The sequence below is a fragment of the Helianthus annuus genome, chromosome 1 (assembly GCF_002127325.2).
Source record: "Helianthus annuus cultivar XRQ/B chromosome 1, HanXRQr2.0-SUNRISE, whole genome shotgun sequence".
NCBI lineage: Eukaryota > Viridiplantae > Streptophyta > Magnoliopsida > Asterales > Asteraceae > Helianthus > Helianthus annuus.
This window is the reverse complement of record NC_035433.2, coordinates 56,712,098-56,723,551: the sequence shown is the minus strand read 5'-3', so window position 1 is coordinate 56,723,551 and position 11,454 is coordinate 56,712,098. Positions and strand designations below refer to the sequence as shown.

The window sequence follows — 11,454 nt, the reverse complement described above, 5'->3', positions numbered from 1 at the left end:
CCAAAATAGTGCAATTTATGTTAAGTGACAAAGATGAGGGGCCAAATGGAACAAGATGAAAGTTAAGTTACTAAATAACAAAACTCTCACACACAAACACACATATCGTGTGTTCGAGAATGAGCAGGAAGCTCCCATGGAGCCAAGAACCCTAGCTTCATCCTTTTCAACAAATTGGAAGGATAAATGAAGCTCAAATTCAGAACCGAACGCGAATTTGTGATCACCTACACTAGGGGATCATAAGGTATGTCTTAGATTCTAGATTTGATGATTACCCACGAAGTGGGTTATGTTGTAGATCATGAATTGGTATAAAATTGAGCATGAGTATGTGTTAGATTCATCATTTGGAACATGGATTATGCATGGTTTAGGTTAATTTGATGTTTAAGGGTGAAACCCGTTTGTTATGGTGAAGATGATGACATGGGTAAATCATCTATGTCTAAATTCTTGCTTAAAATTGATGTATTTTGATTTGTAAGATGGATTCTTATGAGGGGAATTGAAAGAAATGTGATACTAGTATGTTTGATGTTTATGCATGTATGATTCATGTTGATTAGAAGGAAGAAATTGATGAATTATGTATGAAATTAGAAGGATATGCATGAACTAGTTGTACACTATGCTTACAAGGTAGTACACATATCAAAAGTATGATGAAATTATGAAGAACTTAAGATTAGATCACTTGTAAGTGATTAATAAGTAGTTATGAAGTGGGTTTTAGATGATGTAATGTAAATTGATGATTTGCTTATATTAACAATGTTAGGAATCATACATGTGTGTGAGTGTTTAAAGAAATTGGATAAGAAATGGTGAATTGTTGTTAGATGAAGTGAACAAAATGTGATGATAATATGTATGATGTTTAATTTTAAATACCACATGTTGATTAGTAGAAGGATTTGTTGAACTATGTATGAATTTAGAAGATTGTGCATAAATTAGTTGTACGTTATGCTTAAAAGATGGTACGCACCCCAATCGTATGATAAAATGTATGTATTGTCGTCCGTATAGTCGATTATGATGTTGCGGGTATATAATGATAGGTCAAAAGTTAAACTAAATGAACCGTTGACTTCTAAAAGTCAACCGTGTATAAGAAGGATGGTTAGACGAGTTGTCATAATTGTAAGATTAAGGTAAGTTATATGGAGCGTGTTTGACGAATGTGTGTTTAATGCGATGACATGATGGTTTACATGAGTTTGAAATGATATGAATTTGGTCACATGTATTATGCTTGCTAGAAGTAACTAATGAAAGTCAAATAGGAATTATGCGATCGATATGATCGTTAACATGCACAATTATGTATGCTAATAAGAATGTGATTTCGATGACATGGAAGTATAGGAATCATGTCGAGACGGAATCAAGCACGGAAGGCTAACGGGTCAAAAGTGGCGAGGAAACGAGTATGAACATGGACGCACGAGGTAAGTGATTTTTGTAATCACTTCTTAGTTGTTTATGTAAAGTTATGTGCAATTTAATTAAGTATGATGATCGAGGTCAAGTAGGAAAGAATTGTATGAGACCGATGAAGTATTAAATAGATCTTAGTTTTGATCCGAGCGAGGTATGTGTGATTAAGAACTGTAGCTAAGTAGTAGGATTGGTTACTTATGCAAGGGAGTCCTTTGTTGTTAAGGATAGAGCAAAGTTGACAAAAACGCCCTTGATGGGTAAAACAAGCAAATGGTCTTAAAAGTTGATTACAAACAAGCTATTTGATTAAATGAATGTTTTGAAAAAGCAAGAAAGCGAGAAGTATGGTTGTCGTAAGCTAAAGACCTTAAAATGCGCAAATACCCTTAACGGGTCAAAATAAGCTCTTGAGCGAAAATGGGTCAAGAGGATGCAAGACATCCGAGAATTTAATCTTGTATGATATACAATGTTGACATTATTAGGTTCATAAGAAGTCTTGGTCAAACAAACAAGTTTTGTGGATGAAGGCATGAACGGGTCGAATAAATCATAAATGAATAATAAGGCGATAGCGTGTAAGTTAAGAATTTCCTTAATCCGGATATGGGATTTTAAGTTCATATGATAGAATGTGAATTTACAAGCATGTAGGAAGAAACGGGAGGTCAAACGGGTAAACGGTTCAAAAGTTACGCGCGTTTTAGTGCGTACGGACGACGAAACGAACCTGCAGAAAACTGCAAAAACTAGAGGGCGTCGCCGACGGGTAGGGGGCCGTCGCCGACGGGCAAGGGAAAATCATTTTTTGTGCTGACGGGTTAATTACCTGTCTACGGGTTTTTGGGCTACGGGTAAATGCAAGGCCCGTCGCCGACAGCCCTAGGGGCGTCGGCGACGGCCTTCCCAAGTCCCAAAAGCTGAAATCTTGTTATTTAAGTTAATTTATGTACCGTGGGATTCGGTTTGATATCTGTGGACTACGGTGGACTTTCCAAACATGATTTTGACGGTTCCTTAGATGTTTATGGGCTATAAAGCTAAGTCTAAGACCCATGTTCATAATGTATGATTATGTAAGAGGTACGCGTGATCTAGTACGTGTTCGTTAAAGTATGTATGTATGTAGATGTGTATGTATGTATGTATAAAGATATGTACGAGTGTATGCATGTACGTAACGATGTAGGAAGGGTATGTATGAATGTAGAGACGTATGAATGTAGGTACGTATGTAGAAGCGTATTTATGTATATATGAAGATACGTATGATAGTATGTATATATGTGAAGGCGTAGAAATGTACGTATGTATGCAAATGTGTATTTGTGTATGTATGGGAGTACGTGCGATCGTAGGCATGAATGTAGAGACGTATGAATGTAGGTACATATGTAGAAGTGTATTTATGAAGATACGTATGAGTGCAGGCATGTATGTATTGAGGTATGGATGTATGCAAGAGTATATGTAAGTATGATTTTGGATACGTTAAGTGTTAATGATATTAATCATGTACCTGGAAAACGAAGATTTACGCAGGTACATTATTGAAGACTCACAAGGGAATGGATACGCTAATGATATGCTTAAAGTTAGAGAGAAAGCTGAATGGAAAGTGTACATGTATTGAGTCTTGTTTATGTATTGTATACTAATGTGATGAATGTATGTGGTGAGTGCAGGTTGTACGAATCACGGGTGGTTATCACGAGGAATAGAGCTCGAAGAGCGAGTCACAAGCTAGATTGTACGGGAATAACTGAATATGTATTATTAGTAATCAGGGCTTATGCTTTATTTTTTTGTAAAAGATACATATTAAAACGTACTTTCAAGTAAGTCGTGACGTTAATAATGAAAGAAATTTTATGGCATGAGTTTCCGCTGCGACTTTTTGTCAAATATGAATTAGGGTGTAACAAGTTGGTATCAGCGCCCTGGTTTGAGAGAATCAAGTAAAAGGAGGTAAATACTTGAACTCAAACCGGTGTGCTCTCGTGACCAAGAACCCGTACAATCCAAGACTCGATCGAGGCCTAAATGCAAAAGCGAATGTAAGTACGTATTAGATTATGTATTTGAAGGAAACTAATAGTATGTTATGTGCAAGGTAAGCTTAAGAGTTTGAAGAGGGTGATCCGTGAATGCAGAATAGGATGAACGCCAAGGCGGGCGAAGGTGCAAATAGGCAAATTAACCCCAGGTACACAATACTAATATGTATGATTACCGATGTCAAAAGAAAAAGGAAGGGGTCTCCTTGGGAGAGTAATTATTAAACGAAAGACAATGATGTGGTCTTGGGGAAGTTTTAGAAATATGCACGAAACTGAAACCCATCTCTCGGGCATAAGGCGATGATTACACGAAGGCACGAAACTAGTGTGGGGATTGCGCACCTGGCCAGTACGCAAGAAGCATATGACGTTTGTGAGACCGTGGCAATTATTGCAGGTATGTCCGGTAGAACTGGGTAGCAGGTGGGCACTATGTTGTAGCGAATGCGAAATAGCAAACCCATTGCGGATTTGGTTATGCTAACGAAGGTTATGATAAGCTATGCGAGCCGACCGGTTCTAGCGAACAAGTCGAGCAAGAATAAGCTACCATCCGTTTTGAACGGGTGACTTTGAATGCTCTAATGAATGCTAGAAGCTTAATCCGTTATACGGATAGAAAGAAGAATTTATGTTAAAAGCGAAAAACCCAATTACTTGGGTAGTCGAATGTGTATGCTTAACTCTCATTGAGAGTGTTTATGCCAAACCCAATTACTTGGGTAGTCGAATGTGTATGCTTAACTCTCATTGAGAGTGTTTATGCCGAACCCAATTACTTGGGTAGTCGAATGTGTAAGAAAGAAGAAAGCTCATATATGGATGGAACTAAAATGAAGTGATTATGATTCGACAACTGAGATGACTAACTTTAAAATCTTGTTACTGAAGGTAGGTAAAACTTTAAGTTTTTGTTAAACACATGTAAGGAAGAAAAGGTACGAATGATATGTTTGAAACCGCTAGATGGATTCAAACATAGAAGGAATGAAGGGTATGGATGTTACATTTAAATCCGTGGGACGGATTTAAAACATAAAAAGGATGTAATGAATGCCTTTATAAGTAAGCATGAATGGAAGGAAGTACGAATGTGTACCCCAATGCATCTATGATAAGTAAGAAAAGTCAGTTTACCTTAAGAGGTCAAACTACAAAGATAGGCGAAATAAGTAACCTTAAGGAATGAAACATGGAATGTGTAATAGCATGTACATAAGAAGTTGTAAAAGGATTGTAGATGAATAATCATCTAGTATAATGAATGTTCGAATGAAATATGCTAACTGCTAAATTGTTGATGATTATGTTAGAACTCTTGATGTGACTATTAAGTCAAACATAAATGTGTGTGTGTGTAAGAGGAAATGAGAAAGGTTTCGGGGACGAAACCTTATTTAAGGGGGGTAGACTTGTAACACCCCAAAACCCGAATGTTTATACTTGTCGTATGTTCCTATATAACTTAGTATGAAATAACTAACTAGGCTAATTAACCTAGTTAAGTGTGTGGTTAAAAGTCTTAAATGACCAAAATAGTGCAATTTATGTTAAGTGACAAAGATGAGGGGCCAAATGGAACAAGATGAAAGTTAAGTTACTAAATAACAAAACTCTCACACACAAACACACATATCGTGTGTTCGAGAATGAGCAGGAAGCTCCCATGGAGCCAAGAACCCTAGCTTCATCCTTTTCATCAAATTGGAAGGATAAATGAAGCTCAAATTCAGAACCGAACGCGAATTTGTGATCACCTACACTAGGGGATCATAAGGTATGTCTTAGATTCTAGATTTGATGATTACCCACGAAGTGGGTTACGTTGTAGATCATGAATTGGTATAAAACTGAGCATGAGTATGTGTTAGATTCATCATTTGGAACATGGATTATGCATGGTTTAGGTTAATTTGATGTTTAAGGGTGAAACCCGTTTGTTATGATGAAGATGATGACATGGGTAAATCATCTATGTCTAAATTCTTACTTAAAATTGATGTATTTTGATTTGTAAGATGGATTCTTATGAGGGGAATTGAAAGAAATGTGATACTAGTATGTTTGATGTTTATGCATGTATGATTCATGTTGATTAGAATGAAGAAATTGATGAATTATGTGTGAAATTAGAAGGATATGCATGAACTAGTTGTACACTATGCTTACAAGGTAGTACACATATCAAAAGTATGATGAAATTATGAAGAACTTAAGAATAGATCACTTGTAAGTGATTAATAAGTAGTTATGAAGTGGGTTTTAGATGATGTAATGTAAATTGATGATTTGCTTATATTAACAATGTTAGGAATCATACATGTGTGTGAGTGTTTAAAGAAATTGGATAAGAAATGGTGAATTGTTGTTAGATGAAGTGAACAAAATGTGATGATAATATGTATGATGTTTAATTTTAAATACCACATGTTGATTAGTAGAAGGATTTGATGAACTATGTATGAATTTAGAAGATTGTGCATAAATTAGTTGTACGTTATGCTTAAAAGATGGTACGCACCCCAATCGTATGATACAATGCATGTATTGTCGTCCGTATAGTCGATTATGATGTTGCGGGTATATAATGATAGGTCAAAAGTTAAACTAAATGAACCGTTGACTTCTAAAAGTCAACCGTGTATAAGAAGGATGGTTAGACAAGTTGTCATAATTGTAAGATTAAGGTAAGTTATATGGAGCGTGTTTGATGAATGTGTGTTTAATGCGATGACATGATGGTTTACATGAGTTTGAAATGATATGAATTTGGTCACATGTATTATGCTTGCTAGAAGTAACTAATGAAAGTCAAATAGGAATTATGCGATCGATATGATCGTTAACATGCACAATTATGTATGCTAATAAGAATGTGATTTCGATGACATGGAAGTATAGGAATCATGTCGAGACGGAATCAAGCACGGAAGGCTAACGGGTCAAAAGTGGCGAGGAAACGAGTATGAACATGGACGCACGAGGTAAGTGATTTTTGTAATCACTTCTTAGTTGTTTATGTAAAGTTATGTGCAATTTAATTAAGTATGATGATCGAGGTCAAGTAGGAAAGAATTGTATGAGACCGATGAAGTATTAAATGGATCTTAGTTTTGATCCGAGCGAGGTATGTGTGATTAAGAACTGTAGCTAAGTAGTAGGATTGGTTACTTATGCAAGGGAGTCCTTTGTTGTTAAGGATAGAGCAAAGTTGACAAAAACGCCCTTGATGGGTAAAACAAGCAAATGGTCTTAAAAGTTGATTACAAACAAGCTATTTGATTAAATGAATGTTTTGAAAAAGCAAGAAAGCGAGAAGTATGGTTGTCGTAAGCTAAAGACCTTAAAATGCGCAAATACCCTTAACGGGTCAAAATAAGCTCTTGAGCGAAAATGGGTCAAGAGGATGCAAGACATCCGAGAATTTAATCTTGTATGATATACAATGTTGACATTATTAGGTTCATAAGAAGTCTTGGTCAAACAAACAAGTTTTGTGGATGAAGGCATGAACGGGTCGAATAAATCATAAATGAATAATAAGGCGATAGCGTGTAAGTTAAGAATTTCCTTAATCCGGATATGGGATTTTAAGTTCATATGATAGAATGTGAATTTACAAGCATGTAGGAAGAAACGGGAGGTCAAACGGGTAAACGATTCAAAAGTTACGCGCGTTTTAGTGCGTACGGACGAAGAAACGAACCTGCAGAAAACTGCAAAAACTAGAGGGCGTCGCCGACGGGTAGGGGGCCGTCGCCGACGGGCAAGGGAAAATCATTTTTTGTGCTGACGGGTTAATTACCTGTCTACGGGTTTTTGGGCTACGGGTAAATGCAAGGCCCGTCGCCGACGGCCCTAGGGGCGTCGGCGACGGCCTTCCCAAGTCCCAAAAGCTGAAATCTTGTTATTTAAGTTAATTTATGTACCGTGGGCTTCGGTTTGATATCCGTGGACTACGGTGGACTTTCCAAACATGATTTTGATGGTTCCTTAGATGTTTATGGGCTATAAAGCTAAGTCTAAGACCCATGTTCATAATGTATGATTATGTAAGAGGTACGCGTGATCTAGTACGTGTTCGTTAAAGTATGTACGTATGTAGATGTGTATGTATGTATGTATGTATAAAGATATGTACGAGTGTATGCATGTACGTAACGATGTAGGAAGGGTATGTATGAATGTAGAGACGTATGAATGTAGGTACGTATGTAGAAGCGTATTTATGTATATATGAAGATACGTATGATTGTATGTATATATGTGAAGGCGTAGAAATGTACGTATGTATGCAAATGTGTATTTGTGTATGTATGGGAGTACGTGCGATCGTAGGCATGAATGTAGAGACGTATGAATGTAGGTACATATGTAGAAGTGTATTTATGAAGATACGTATGAGTGCAGGCATGTATGTATTGAGGTATGGATGTATGCAAGAGTATATGTAAGTATGATTTTGGATACGTTAAGTGTTAATGATATTAATCATGTACCTGGAAAACGAAGATTTACGCAGGTACATTATTGAAGACTCACAAGGGAATGGATACGCTAATGATATGCTTAAAGTTAGAGAGAAAGCTGAATGGAAAGTGTACATGTATTGAGTCTTGTTTATGTATTGTATACTAATGTGATGAATGTATGTGGTGAGTGCAGGTTGTACGAATCACGGGTGGTTATCACGAGGAATAGAGCTCGAAGAGCGAGTCACAAGCTAGATTGTACGGGAATAACTGAATATGTATTATTAGTAATCAGGGCTTATGCTTTATTTTTTTTGTAAAAGATACATATTAAAACGTACTTTCAAGTAAGTCATGACGTTAATAATGAAAGAAATTTTATGGCATGAGTTTTCGCTGCGACTTTTTGTCAAATATGAATTAGGGTGTAACATCATATATACACGTGCCTAATTTGCTAACACAATAATAATAAATATATTTCAGAATTTAAAAATTAAGATATATCTCTATATTGTTAACACAATAATCTATACTTACTATATAACCTGATTTGGGATAAATGTCATTCAACGAGAGCATTAATAATTTATTGATAAATTTTAAATTAAAAAGATTTAAATATTATATTATATTAGAATTTTATTTTGATTGTAAATCTAAAGTCTAAAATGTGTTTTAAATCTAATCTATAATTTATGGATTTAATTTTGATTTGAATTATTAAACAAAAACCTAAAAAATTAGTAACCATTTAATCAATTTCGTAAGTTTTACTTTCCCTTCTAGAATCAAATTAGATTTTTGTCATAATTAAAGTTTTGCCAAGAATATAAAAAATCATTATTTATTATTCAATATATTACATCACATATTTAGAATTAAACTCCACTTCATTCTAAATACTAGGTATGTTTTTTTACTCTTTACATGCTATGCATATTATCTATGTCACATAGAAAACATCATTTTTTTAGATAAGTTTACCATGTCAAATAAGTAATATGCATATTATCTATGTAACATAGAAAATATCATGTATTTTTAGATAAGTTAGATATATGTGTTTTAAAACAAGGTAAACTCTTAACATACATATTTTTTTCCTATTGTAACTAAGATGTAGAGGTATGTGAAAGGTATCTTCACATTCGGAATGCCATAACTTTTTTTTTTTAAATTTAGATTTACTTAGTTGTCGTATAGTGTCTCATGTCTTTATTTTTATTTTTTTCACTTATATATATGTTTCATTGGTTCAATTGTACATGTAAAGTATTACACTATACATAGTATTTTCTCAACTATAGTAATAAAATCACACGTTACCTTTGAACAAGAAAATGTCACAATAAATATCAGTAGTGGTACAAAATTTTAAGTTCCTATGACAAATCTTAAAACAAATAACAGATCATATTATTATGAATGGCTATACAAACTTCAATATTTATTTCGTATTTGGTCCGCATATTACTCAACATATTTTTTTTATTTCACATTATAATTATGATTCACCCCGTGTATTACAAGGGGCAATAACCTAGTGTTGAAATAAAATAAACATAGAATGCAAACAAACCAAATCGATATCAGATGAACAACATATATGAATAACGTTGGTACCAATATCAATATTCGTTTTTATTGTTTCCGATCGATGTAACGTTTCCTCTTTCGATTATTATAGTGAGTATCGTTACCATAACGATCCGAACTGATACTGACTGAATTCCCGCCGTGAAGCGTTGGGGAATCCCACTAGTTTATTTAATTTTGAAATGTTTAATGTAGTGATAACTGTATTTAGGAGCTTAACTTAGATATTCATATTTTCTTTTAATTCCTAACTAGCGGGATTTGACCGCGCGATGCGGCGGAAAGTCGTCCGTATTGGTTCGATTCGTTACGCAGGGGATTCGGGGTGGTAATGATTCGGTATTGTTATAGGACTTGCACTCGGTTTAAAGTCATGATATGTATGTACGCCTTTTAAATTAAAAATGAATATCGGTAGTTCATCACGGTACTATCTTAAATAGAACTCCTTTTTCAATAAAGTTTATACAAGAATAGTGAAAAATATATATTAAACACAGTCGTGTATTTCGCTTTATAAAAAAGATAATGAACGCGAGTTATCGAAGGAAAATCAAATTAAATAAAAACTACTTAGGTCAAAGACATATATATTTTAAAGTACATACCGATACCGGTATTGATCTTGTCGGTATTTGTTTTGTTCATCACGGTACTGTTATGACACTAACACTTGATCAACCCTTCGATACTAAAAATGATTGTATTTCGAACACAACTCATTCTCAATAAAATTTATAAAAATCAAACACAACTACATATTTAGTTTTTATAGCCAACAAAAGCAAGCCATCGAATAAAAGACAGATTAGTAAAAAGTTAAACGGGTTAAAAATGTATATCATACATAATAGAGTGGTAAAAGAAATTAAAAAAAGAGCCTATGATATAACTATTGTTATAAAAATTATAAAAAAACAGAATATTATTAGGAAGAAAAAGAATTAAATATGATTTAAAAAACCAAATATTACTATTCATGCCAACTTTAAATTCATATGTATAATGATTTTGTATTCGTTCATTTAAGTTTGTTTATGTTTATTTGTGTTCGTTTCTATTCGTGAACCGTTCGTTTAGAATTTTAACATATACGTTCATTCTCTTAATAAATAAACACGAACAAAAAAACCGTACGTTTAAGTGTTGTACTTATGTTCGTCTGTTTGTTTGGTTAAAGTTAAACAAACGAATACGAACAAGCTCCATTCGTGTTCCTTCATTCCTTTACAAGCATACTCTCATCAAGTAGGTTACAAATTTGTAGAAGGTGAGAGATTTCTTAATGTGGATCGAGTGGGTGCATCCTGCTCCTCGCGATCCCATTGCCACATTTTCTTCTTTTGTGTGTGTTTTCTTTGATCCGGGATGGTTTTCTTGTTGTTGCCTCATTTTGGGATGGTGCTCCTTGCCAAATCAACTTCCACCTTAGCTTACTTGCTCTTGTCCCCTTTCCTACTAAAGCCGCTCTGTCTCCCTTATATTGGTGTTATAAATTAGCGATGTTTAATATTCATTTTACAAATTGATTAGATTGAAAAAAATACGAACTAAATTACATATTCGGTTTCAAACCAAAACCGAATTCGGTAATCGGTTCGGTTTATGTGTTAATAAATTCAGTTCGGTTGAACCAATGAAACGAATTCATATATTTAGCCTTTTACAAAACTACAGAAACCAAATCTATCAACATGAGAAGCCAGAAGAACTTGGAAATCAAACTGATGAACACCATCCTTGTTAAAAATCAGATTTTCGGTTTAAAACCCAACCGACAATAATTCATGTTTGGTCCTTGGTTAGGTTTTATAGGTATTGAATTTGGTTCGTTTTCGATTTTGACCTAACAATTTTTCAAACCTAGAAAACTAAAA

At 34.4% G+C, this 11,454-nt stretch overlaps 1 long non-coding RNA gene across 1 annotated transcript; it reads left to right on the top strand.

Annotated features, from left to right (window-relative positions):
* Positions 1 to 2,876: 2,876 nt before the first annotated feature.
* On the top strand, positions 2,877 to 3,351 carry LOC110936322. The gene is made up of 2 exons (XR_004872543.1): positions 2,877 to 3,040; positions 3,132 to 3,351. It is a non-coding gene; the product is annotated as an uncharacterized LOC110936322 (long non-coding RNA).
* The last annotated feature ends 8,103 nt before the right edge of the window (positions 3,352 to 11,454 follow it).